Source organism: Nylanderia fulva, unplaced genomic scaffold, assembly GCF_048542155.1.
Source record: "Nylanderia fulva isolate GAGA-0341 unplaced genomic scaffold, ASM4854215v1 Scaffold120, whole genome shotgun sequence".
NCBI classification, from domain to species: Eukaryota; Metazoa; Arthropoda; class Insecta; order Hymenoptera; family Formicidae; genus Nylanderia; species Nylanderia fulva.
In genome coordinates this window covers 80294-92603 of record NW_028189410.1, presented here as the reverse complement: position 1 = coordinate 92603, position 12310 = coordinate 80294, and the positions used below count along the sequence as shown (strand labels likewise).

The following is a 12310-nucleotide window of genomic DNA, read 5'->3' as shown; positions in this document are numbered from 1 at the left end:
CATTAAAATAAACATGAAAAATAAATTAGAATTATTATGATAAAAATTCTAAATAATTTTATTCCAAAAAATGATAGAATACTGTTGCAATATTAAATATGACAAATGGATTAATGAAATTAAAATTTAAAGACTAAAAGGAATTTAAATAAAAATTAAATATAAATTTAAAGTGTGATAAAAAATAAAGAAATTATAAAATTAATCTATAAATAAATATATAGATCAATCAAATCAGTTAAGTTTTAAAAGATCTTTTACCGAGGAGAATCCAAATCGATGATCTCAAATACGCTATAAAGAGAAAAGCACACACCGACACGAACGATTTTTCTCTCTTTTTTTTATGACAAGTCGTTTGTACTCCGCGATACGCAGGCTGTTGGAGCAACACGTTTCTCCATTAAGAGCACGTGCCCCGGTGCACGATGGGCCCGTAAGATCGCAGGCCCCTATCACCTGTTGCAGGCAGGTGCGGGCGGCATTAAATAATGGGACCGTTGGAATACGCGCACCGGAAGGGCTAAACACATAATACGGTACCTCCTAGAAGGATCATTAAGTAAGATGAGACTCTAAAGTGAGTGCGAGAATCGTGAATACTATACTGATATTTAATACTTCCCTCCTTGATAACAAATATCTAATGACACCAAATATTTTTTAATGGTTTATTTATTTTTTGTCTTATATTATCATGAACGGCAGAATATTATTACTAATTTTTATTTTATTTTGATTGGTCTATATATTTATTTATAGATTAATTTTATTTATAATTTCTTTATCCATCCATTTCTAAAAAAGGCATGTTAAGTCGATTCTCGAAAGTCTCGAATGTATTGTTGCCCTTTTTCCGCGATGCTAATTGCATATTTTGACAGTTGTATACGTATCGAGGAGTTATAGTGTAGTGACAGTATATAATGTATATTAAAGGATTTGGTGTATTTAATAATTAAAATCTGATAAATAAGTGTTTATTAATTTTGTGATTGAGTGGTTTCGACTACAGTTTCTCAGTTAGAAAGGGAAATAGAAATTCGGTGAATTAAAATTATGTATATATAAAAATTCAGTTAATTTAGATTATGTACATAATTTCATTATAAGATATAGTACTGAATTTGAAATCAATATTTACTAATATTACAGATGTATTATCTATGTTAAATATAACAACAAAGGAAATCGATAACTGTAATACTGACAAGATTTTGAAGGAGATGATTGAAAATTTAAATAATAATATAGAAATAATGAATGGTACAAACACAAAATCGCTATGTACGATTAGCAATAATATTAATGCTGAAGACAGTTATATTCCAAAAGAAGTTTATAAAACGCTTGATACTAATTTAACGAAATTTGTAGAAAGAGATGGAAAGTACAATTCTGGAATTCAGTCATTATGTTAAATTGATCTTTCTTTCGAGAGTAATAAGAAAATGATAGCTTCGTGAATTTAGAAAATAAGTTGGATATCACTAGATTTCGTATTATATGCAAATTGCATATTTGTTATTTTTGGATATTCTACAAGAACATTAATAATGTGAATAAATTAAAATTTTTTTTTAATTAATAAACATTAATTACTTGAAACTATTATAATTTTTTCATATTATCAATGCTGTCATAGAATGTGCAAAAAGTAACAAATATGCAATTTGCATATAATCCGAAGTCTAGATATCACTAATATAAAGTCTAGAACAAAGATGAAACTTCAATGAATTAAAATTATGTTGAGACATATCTAATAAAAATTCGATGAATTAATAATTAAAATATTTTAAAAAATTAGTTTTTAAATAATAATATATAAATAATTTATATCTGTTCCAAATAATAGCAAATTAATGTCATAGACGTCAAAATGACGTGCGCTTGTTATCTGTGAAGTTTCTGTAAAATTTGCAAAAAAAATAGAATTAATTTTGAATAGAACATGTTGTTATCGAGATGCTGAAAGAGAGCAAAATTTTTTTTTTTTTTAAGACTTTTGGCAAAAAGATAGTCTAACTTCGCTTCCTCAGTCGTTCATTAAATGAACAAACAAGCACTACCGACCCAATTTTTTTTTTTTTCTTTGTGGTTCTTGGATTTTTGGGGTTTTTAACCGAACGTGAGTACTGGGCCGCATATATGCTTTCGTTGTTTTCCCTGGGAAGCATCAGACTATCCGTCCTAAGCAATATCGGCGATTCTCCCTTATATACGAAATGCATCGGACAAGAGCACTATCGGGAAACACCGTAGTAAGGCGTGCATATTACGAGCTAGACTACGGAGTCCGAGATTTCGATACGCAGTGTTCTAATAAATTCAATAAATATTCGGAAATTTTTTGCGACGATTATTCGGACCCATCGAGGGACTTTTCATACAATTTTGCAATTATTTTGTTAAATGAATCGCAGCCAGGTATAAGCTGACAACCGCCTAGCGGTCGAAGTGTCTAACTAAAGTGCATCGCGCAACCTGCATGCAACGCGATGGCGTTGCAGTTCTCCTATTCGTGGCGCGGATATTCGAGATCAGAGTGACTACTCGACGGAATCCCTCTTCAAGGATTAAAATTGTAATACAATTACAATAATACTTCATTCATTCCACATTAATTACAATATACCCTTTTCTTTGCGTAAAAAAAAGGAATATTCTTTTCTTAATTTAAAATATCCCTTTTTTCCTGTATATTTGTGTCGATTTCGTTTTAATTTTGTTTTTTAATCGACATAATAATTAACATATTATTTTTTACCAAATACAAATAATTTATTCAACTGACAAACTCTATGTCTTTATATAAATAGTATAGGTAAACTAATAATACACTCTATAAATAAAACTAATAAAAATAAAAATATAATTTATTAATCATTCGACCTGGCTAATACAAATTAAATACACAACGTTTCGAGCCTTGAGTACGAGTTCTTATTAAGTGTTACTTTCAAGATGTCAATTAGAATGATGTAGGATTACTAAAGTATTAGTAATTCTACATCATTCTAATTGACATCTTGAAAGTAACGCTTGATGAGGACCCGTACCTATCCAAGGGTCGAAACGTTGTGTATTTAACAATTTGTATTGGCCAGTCAGGTAGAATGATTAATAAATTATATTTTTATTCATCACTGAAAATTTTATTTTAATTATTTGATGTCTAATAAAAATAAATTATAAAAAAAGTAAAATCTTTGAAGAACAAAAGCTTTGAAGCCCGTGCAAAACGCGGGCCGAAACGCTAGTTCTTTTAAATCACACTTTAAATTCACATTTAATTTAAATTTTTATGTAAAGAGTGATGGCAAATTTTGCCCATTTTTTGGGACCTCGAATTTCAAACTTTTTTCATGGCAAATAGTACTATTAGATGAAATATTAATCCCAGTAAAATTTCAAGATGAGCATAGCACGGAGATACAAGAGGGTGAAAGTGATAATTTCTATAATCAGGGATGAGAAACTATCACTTTTACTTCTTTATATTTCCGTAACCGTGCCTATGCTCATCTTGAAATTTCTCTGCGATTAATGTCTTATCATATAGTACTATTTGACATAAAAAAAGTTTGAAATTTGAGGTCCCAAAATTCGACTCTATAAAATGGACAAAAAAACAAGTCCTTTTGCCATCACTTTCTTTTAATCTTTAAATTTTATTTTATTAATCTATTTATTATATTTCATATTGCAAGAGTATTCTATTATTTTCTGAAATAAAATTATTTAGAATTTTTATCATAATAATTCTAATTTATTTGTTTATTTTAATAATAATTAACTCGTTTATTTCAATTTATATTTTTATATCAACATTTTTATACATATATTTTTAAATTTAAACTTATTAATTTAATTATTTTCTCTTATTTATAATTTTACTTACTCTAAAAAATATTATTTAATAGCCTTTGTTCATCAATATATATAATCTTAATTTAATTTTTCAAAGATTTTAAATTAATAAATTAAATTTTAAATCTTCAAAGTTTAATATATAAATAAATTTTAACAAATAAAAATATGAAAATTGATGCAAAAAAAGAAGCTAATATCATTAGAAAAATAATTATTTGTATAAGTAATGATGAAGAATGCTCATGAAATTCTCACAAAATAATTTATCTATCTTAATTTTTGTATTTCTAATTAATTTCTAATTATCTATTCTGCATAAATATATTCGTTACTGCAATAATTATACAATACCATTGGAAATTGTTCTTTCGCTTTAACTCTATCAAAGTTTTATTATTTACCTCATTTAAATTATAACATATAAATTTGTTTCTGTAGTTTGTGTGCATTTGTTAAATCAGCCATTGTTATTCGCAATTTGCTTGCAACGTGCAACGAATCGACCGGCCGTGCATTCCTTCCGGTGGAAGCTAACAAGCTTGTTAGACCACGATTTCCATAGTCTGTAGCTGTCGACGCGAATCTAGGTCAAATCCCGGGTAGAATTCTTTCAAACTGACATGTTATCATATAGTTTGTGAGTAATCGCGCTTTTTAAGTTTGCTTATTTATTCTAATGTGACACTTTTCTTGCGAAATTTGTCGTGGGGCTTGAAATGACATTGTATTACTTTGCAATTATTCGATTAAAATTGCATTCAGCGACGTTATTTTTCATAACATACAGCTTTAGATATATCTTGAAACTATACCTTTTCTATGTTGAAATAAGAATTTTGTAAAATAAAGAAAATCTACTGAGAATTAAACAATAAAATATAAAATAATTATTAAAGATGAGAGTCAAAAGATTAAGTTAATTTAATTTTGCTATGCTAGGTCAGATTAGATTAATATTTTAGAGTATTATACACAAACACATTGAATGAAATATGACGATTAAAATTGCGAAAGTTTTTGAATAATCAATTTTTCCGTATTACTTAATTGTCGCGTAAAATTATGAAAATAAGCTTGAAGGGTTTTAAGCTTACAATCTTTCAGATTAATCAAACATAGGCTAAACAAATTTTATTGTTAATCTGAAGGAGACACGCGCGAAACATCGCGGGTAATTACTGTTTTATTGATCCTACAAGAGCGCTGATCGTTTCGCAGACGTGTTAAGCAGTAAACGACACCTGTTAAGCAATTAACTGTATTTCCGCGGTGTCATCGGGGGCGTAATCATCGTAAATCGCTGACACTGCAGCGCCTATTAATCAGGAATTCTATATCTTCGTCGCAGCGCTTTCTATACATTATGGAATTTGAGCCATCTTGTGCAAGAAATCTTCGAAGCTTAATAAACCAAACATAAGCGGTGAAATGCAAGCTAAATGAAAAGGTCAATTAACGCGGTCAATTAAAATTATTACGCGAATTAATATAAAACAATTATTTTTTTCTTTCAAAATAAATAAGATATTATTTAAATTATAATTTAATATATCTTAATATATATATTATAATAAATTGACTATATTAATATATAATATATATACAATTTAATATCTTATTTAAGTTAATGTATCAAGTAACATATTTTAATATATTAAAAAATTTATGTTAGAAAATCTATTGTTGTAAAAATATATAGATGGTGAATATAAGAAAAAAACATTCCTCTTTTCAAAATAAATAATATAATAATTTAATACATTTTAATATATATTAAGTAATTATATATATATATATATATATATATATATATATTGAAGATATTAAAAAATTTAATATATAAGTTTTTCAATTATATGTATATACATACATGTTATCTACTGTTATGACACAAGTTTTCACGCATATCTGTTTAATATTTCCGCTTCTTTGGATAAAGAGTAATAAAGTGCTGGTAAATAGACGACGAAATGGCAACACACACGATGCGGTCGACGAAGAATAATAATACCTCGACCTGTCGGCATCGCCGAGAGACATAAGTACGCAATGTATGTATAGTACGTACAATGGATGTATGCGGATACGTCGCATGCTCGCGATATTGTGTTTGCGCGGTATAATTCCACTAGTGTCACAGCGATAGCCGTGATAGTTGCATCATATATGCGGGCATCTCTCGTCAAAGTGTTTCCTCGAACGACGGGACCGAAGCGCGTGCGAACGAGCGCGGATCGATCTGACAGATCGATCGATCGTGATTTACGGCTCTCATAAATAATGGCTGTGCCTTCACGCCTTCGAGCAATCCCACGGGAATGTACATATACATACAGAGAAAGAAAGACAGAGAGAGACCGATCAAGTCGGCCGGCATGTTGAACGGTTATCGATCCGTCAAATTGTCGATTCCCTCCGTCGAGCCGGACACAACACCAGGCGCACAAATGTGCCTATATATACATATATACGTGTACGTGAGAGACACGTGTGGGAAGGAGAAATATTCTTTTCCGAATGCAGCGCGCAATGATGACGACGATGATTCGTCGGAATGCGACTGCATCTACTATATATCGTCGTATCGTCCTGACAGATGAGAGACTTGACATAGATATTGGCGCTCCCCGGGGGAGAGTCTGATATTTAATAGGGTCAATCAGAGAAAACGTGACACCCCGCGGCACTTTTTAAAGATAATTAATGGTCATCGTTCTCTAATGATTTATTATATGTGTAACGTTTATCAAAAAAGAGGTGGGATTAAGGTTAAAATTTGTTCTCGTGGTTTCGAATTCCTTATTCCTTTGAAAAAAATACTTTCAAATATAGACTCCTGAATGAAATAGATTAGGTTCGAACTCTCTATAAGTACTTCGAAAAAGAAGAGCAATTTCAAGTACATTTGAACTTACAGTTAGAGATCAAATATTTATAAGTTATGTGTACTTATATGAATACTTTTATGAATATTTTTAGGAATACTTTTATGAGTACTTGTATGAATATTTTTATGAATAATTTTATGACTACTTTTATGAATACTTTTATAAATACTTATATGAATACTTTTATAAGTATTTACGAGTAAAATTTTGTGATGAATATATGTGCGTTGTGTACACACATGGATATAAGTACATTTGAACTTACAGTTAGAGATCAAATATTTATAAGTTATCAGTACTTATATGAATACTTTTATGAATATTTTTAGGAATACTTTTATGAGTACTTGTATGAATATTTTTATGAATAATTTTATGACCACTTTTATGAATACTTTTATAAATACTTATATGAATACTTTTATGAATACTTATATGAATGCTTTTATGAATTCTTTTATGACTACTTTTATAAATACTTTTATAAGTACTTATGAGTAAAATTTTGTGATGGATATATGTGTGTTGTGTACACACATGGATATCAAGTACTATAAACGAATCCTTGATTCAACTAGAATACAAGTAACTTTTATCTAAAACTTTTTTATGAAACTTAGATTTTACGATTTATGCAGAATAATAATTTTTAATTCGCTAAAATCTTTACATTAGATTGTTATAATTTTTCGATCCTGCAGTTTAAAAAAATTGTTTTAAATCAATTTTAATTTAAAACATTTAACTCAGAAATATTTTTTTCTCTGTTTCAGACAATGAACATAAAAAGCGGCTTGGATATAACAAGGATAATACATGATGCAATCGGCGATCATTTATTGATAAGGTAAAAAACACACGATAATTAAATGTTATCGATAATTGTATTTGAATGCTGTAATTCAAATCTATAGTTTCTTTTCTATACAGACAAAAATACTCTCTCTCTCTCTCTCTCTCTTTCCCTCTCGATTAAATCGATTTAGTCATTTGCGTTCGAGTAGAAAGCAATTGTAGGGGGCATAATTTACTTTTAATACCTAACACATATATAATACCTTCGCATGTCGATCCCCATAAACATAATTAATCGCTGCACGACTTGAGTAATCGTCCCTACGATGATAAAACGTTGCGCGCGCGAGACATCCCCCATGTTACCCATTATTACTTGATTTATGCAAACAATATTAATATTGATGAAAATGTGCAGATACTTAATTAACTCGAATATATTCAATTAAACCCCGACTCTCTCTCGCTCCATTGTCGAGCGGCAATTTTGGCGGCAAGGTCCATTTTCCACGAGCCAGGGATCCATTTTCCAGTTTATTTAGTCGATAACTGTTCCGATGCGTCGCGGTGCACCCTATATAAATTTGGTTACGGCCGCCATGAGACACCTAACCGCGCGGACAAATGCACAAATAGCACAAAAATAATTATTCACGTGATTCCCATAGGAGGTTGCGAGGTAGCTCGCAATTTGTCGATCTTTTATCGACATCAGCGACGCAAATTACGCGAGGAGAAAAAAGTTTCTATCATATTTATTAATTTAAGGCTCCTGTATACTCACTGCAACCATCTTGGATTGATGACGTCGGAAGCGAGAAAATATATCATGAAAATTCTTGCGACTTACGTTAAAAGAAATATATTTTTTTTAAATTATTTTCTCAAACTTTTATTCTTTAACTTGAATATTTTCGCCATTTAATCGAGAATTTTATAATTTTAAAATAAGTGAAAATCTCTCTCTCTCTCTGTTAATTAATTTTTAGAATTTATAGTTAATTAAAAAGAGAAATTGAAACTAAGAATTTTTTACCTGCAACTTGAAAAGTATTCAATATCAAACAATGTTTTATACAAAAGCTTCATGATAAGAACATCTCTATTAAATCGCATTAATAAAATTTTTTTTAATAATTTTTTGTTCAAAGATTTGAAAAAATTTGAAAATTATTTTTTTAGAATATTATTAAAAATGAATTCTCCTAGGAAATTAAAACTCTCTTGAACCGCGTTATATCTATATAAAAAAGGTCTATATAAAAAATTAAATTTAGAAGAAGAAAAGAAAGAAAAATTACGTGTAAATTCCTTTTCTCTTCTTTTTTCATACTGTTCTTTTTTGTATTCATGTGTAAACAGCGGTGCACACATAATCTGATTTCAATGACGACATACACACGTTAACGACGTTTGGCTGTCGCGTTGTTGGTAAGAAATGAGATTACCCTTCCCTTTTTCTCTGCGATGTCAAACTCCATGAAGGGTAGCGCAAGTCCGTCATGCGTCTCCGTCTCCTCGATATACGAAACTATCGATAATATCGGGTCAATCAGTATGCATGCGGTGCAATTGAACCTGATAGCGAAGCGCAGCGGATAATGTATGAAGATTTACGCTTCGATGCGCATAATATGTCACGCGAAGCAGTGGTATTGTATTACGAGCTTTTGCAAGATATGACATGCTTTAAAAATTTTTGACGATTTAAATTATGTATACATATCTTTTCTTTTCGAAAGAGCGTTAAATTAAATGAGATACGTGAATAAACACATCAAGTTCTTAAAATTTCATAATTTCTCTTCTTAAATTAATTAACAGTTTTTCACTTATTCTAAAATTTTCGATTAAATAGCGAAAATATTCAAGTTAAAGAAAAAGTTTAAAAAAATAATCTTAAGAAATTTTATATATCCAGGATAATTCTAAATAAACGTGAAAAATTTTAGGAAATAATTTTATAGTTGTAAATTGTCCAACATTTGAGAAAAAAAAATAAGAACCTATAATTTTTAACTCCTCTTTTGGAGGAATATAATTCTCCAGTAAAAAATATAAGCGTATATGTTTATATAAAAATTCCCTTAATTTTCAAAAAAAAATTATCTTTTAAAATTTTTCACGTTTATGTATATTTAGACTCATGTATATAATAAATTAATATATTTTATATCAATATAAATAAATGATAAAAGTTCTTTACTGTTTTGTAATCTTCGTAATAATTAATGAGAAATTAATTAAGAAAAAAATATACATATCGATAAAAAGTTTATTACATTTTTTGGATAAAAGATATTAATAGATGAAAATGCTGCATATTTCGTTTCTTTGTATTCGAGCGAAAAATTGACGCTCCTACACCGTTGAGACTTAAACGAGCGATCAATTGAACCGCGAAATCAAAATGGAAACTCGCACAGCACCCGTGGGAGATGTTCCCGTTGTCCAGAGGTCAAAGTGCACTGGCACGGAGAGAAATGCAAAGGCGTAAAACGTGACAGTGAAAGAGAGAAGCCAACGAGAGAAAGAGAGAGAGAGAGAGAGAGAGAGAGAGAGAGAAAATTTGGCGAAAGTGGCGATGTACAATTCAAGAGACTAGTTTCCAAACTGCCTGCAGCCTCGCTTTAGTCTCTCAATGATCCCTTTGTTTAGCCACGGGGGTGACCTTAATGATCGCTTGTCCCTGGTAATGTCGCATTTTGTACGGTTACATCCCCTGTTCTTTAACTATCGCCCCTTTCGTCGTTTCCCAACCCCCCTTTCTTATTGTGTCGCGATGAATTTCTTGCTCCGTCTTTCGCCTTCTCTCTCACGAAAGAGATATGTATCCGCCGCCTTTCTTCGTCATTTACACAGTCTCCATCATCTCTAACGTTTTGCTTCTAGTCTTCGCTCATCCAATCCATCCAGACCTCCTGTCTTCTTAACAGGATTCACACAATCGATTGTGCGAAACCAAAAAAAAATATATGTGCAATTTTAGAGATATTTTAAACATCTAAAATCTAAAGAAATAAAAAATAAAACGTGTTTTTCATTATCGAATATATTTAATCAAATATATTAGTATAAATTTAACATATATAAGACAGGCAATAAGAGCCAAATCGCGGATGACAGTGCGTTATCCTAAACGAAACTAAATTTTTTCATTAGAATTAAATACCTGTGCACAAGGCACCAAATTTTACTTGGACACGGCCAAGATATAAAATTGGAATAATCTCTACAAGAGATTTTTAATTCCATGTATTCCCTATTCCCCCTAAAGAAATAAATGCGAGAGAAAAATATAGATCCGAAAGTCAAATATATTAGATTAATTAATCAAAGATAAAATAAGTTAATTTCGAAAAATGTAATTTTAATTTAGCTTTGAACTTGAAAATAACCAGGATCTCGCCAAAGAGTCAAGTGTAAAAACAAATATTGTTAAACATACATAGAAAATATATATATATATATATATATATATATATATATATATAATATATATTACATATGCTAAAGAGATGATTTTATATATCGAAGATATATTTTATGATGAAGATATGAGTTTACATATCGAAGATATGAAGATATACAGAATAATATATTACACATGCTAAAGAGATGATTTTATATATCGAAGATATATTTTATGATAAAGATATGAGTTTACATATCGAAGATATGAAGATATACAGAAGATATATATATATATATTACATAATAAAGATATGATTTTACATATTGAAGATTATTTTATGATGAAGATATGAGTTCACATTTCAAAAATATGAAGATATATACTATAATATATGATGAAGATATGATTTTATATATCAAAAAAAAAAACACGTTATATTTTATAATGAAGAATAAATTTACATATCGAAGAAATGAAGATATATAAAAGATACGATTTTATATATCAAAGATATGTACATACATACATAAAATCACATATATAAATTCAACAATATTTGTGAAGAAATTTAAAGAGAGAATTTTCCCAGTATTAATCAGAAAGAAAAGCTTCCTGTAATATAGTTCACATATGGTGAATTTATAGAAGGGGATAGCAAAAATTCTGAGACTCTGTGGTGCTTAAAGCGTGCTCTCACGAATTTCTGCTCCACGATTTCGTTGTTCCACACACACACCCACACGCACGAAATCTCTCTTTCATACATTTCGCGCATACTTATCGCGGATTTGAACCAAAGTTGCCCCGCAACCTTCCTTCCTCCCTCTCCGTCATCACTATGTGTACCATCATCCCCCGTTCCCTTAAACTTTTCATAGCCGCTCGTTTTTCCCCGCTGAAAGAAAAGGGACGCTCAACAAGCTCGCTCAACATTCTTATGTTAAGCGACGCGAAGTGCTGTCGCGAATAAATTGCGCGGATAATTGCGCGGAACGATTTCTTTTTTCGACCAAGTTTATACTTGAAGTAATACGTCTCATTACGTGTCGCGTGATATCCCGCTCGCAAAGTAATTTCGGCCTTCTTTTAATTGACCAATATTTCGAATCATAAAAGAATTATATAATATATAGCTTTTCTCTTAAATAAATATTATAAATTATCAGAGAATATATTATTCAAAATAGTAATTTGTAAATTATTATTTAAAAGTAAAGAATTTTAGTATTTATTCTTTTATTATTTAATTAATTTTTTATTTAATTTGATTATTTAGTTAATCCATTATTTTATCTATTTAATTTGATTTTAATTAATTTGTTATTTTAAAAATTGG

General features: G+C 29.7%; 1 long non-coding RNA gene across 6 annotated transcripts in view; it reads left to right on the top strand.

Moving 5' to 3' along the window:
- Positions 1-12310, top strand: part of LOC114930721 (uncharacterized) — a 230877-nt gene that overhangs the window by 201538 nt on the left and 17029 nt on the right. For all 6 annotated transcript variants that reach the window (XR_014923993.1, XR_014923992.1, XR_003819509.2 and 3 more), the window contains one exon: positions 7538-7611. This is a non-coding gene — a long non-coding RNA (uncharacterized LOC114930721). The remainder of the gene's footprint in view (positions 1-7537; positions 7612-12310) is intronic.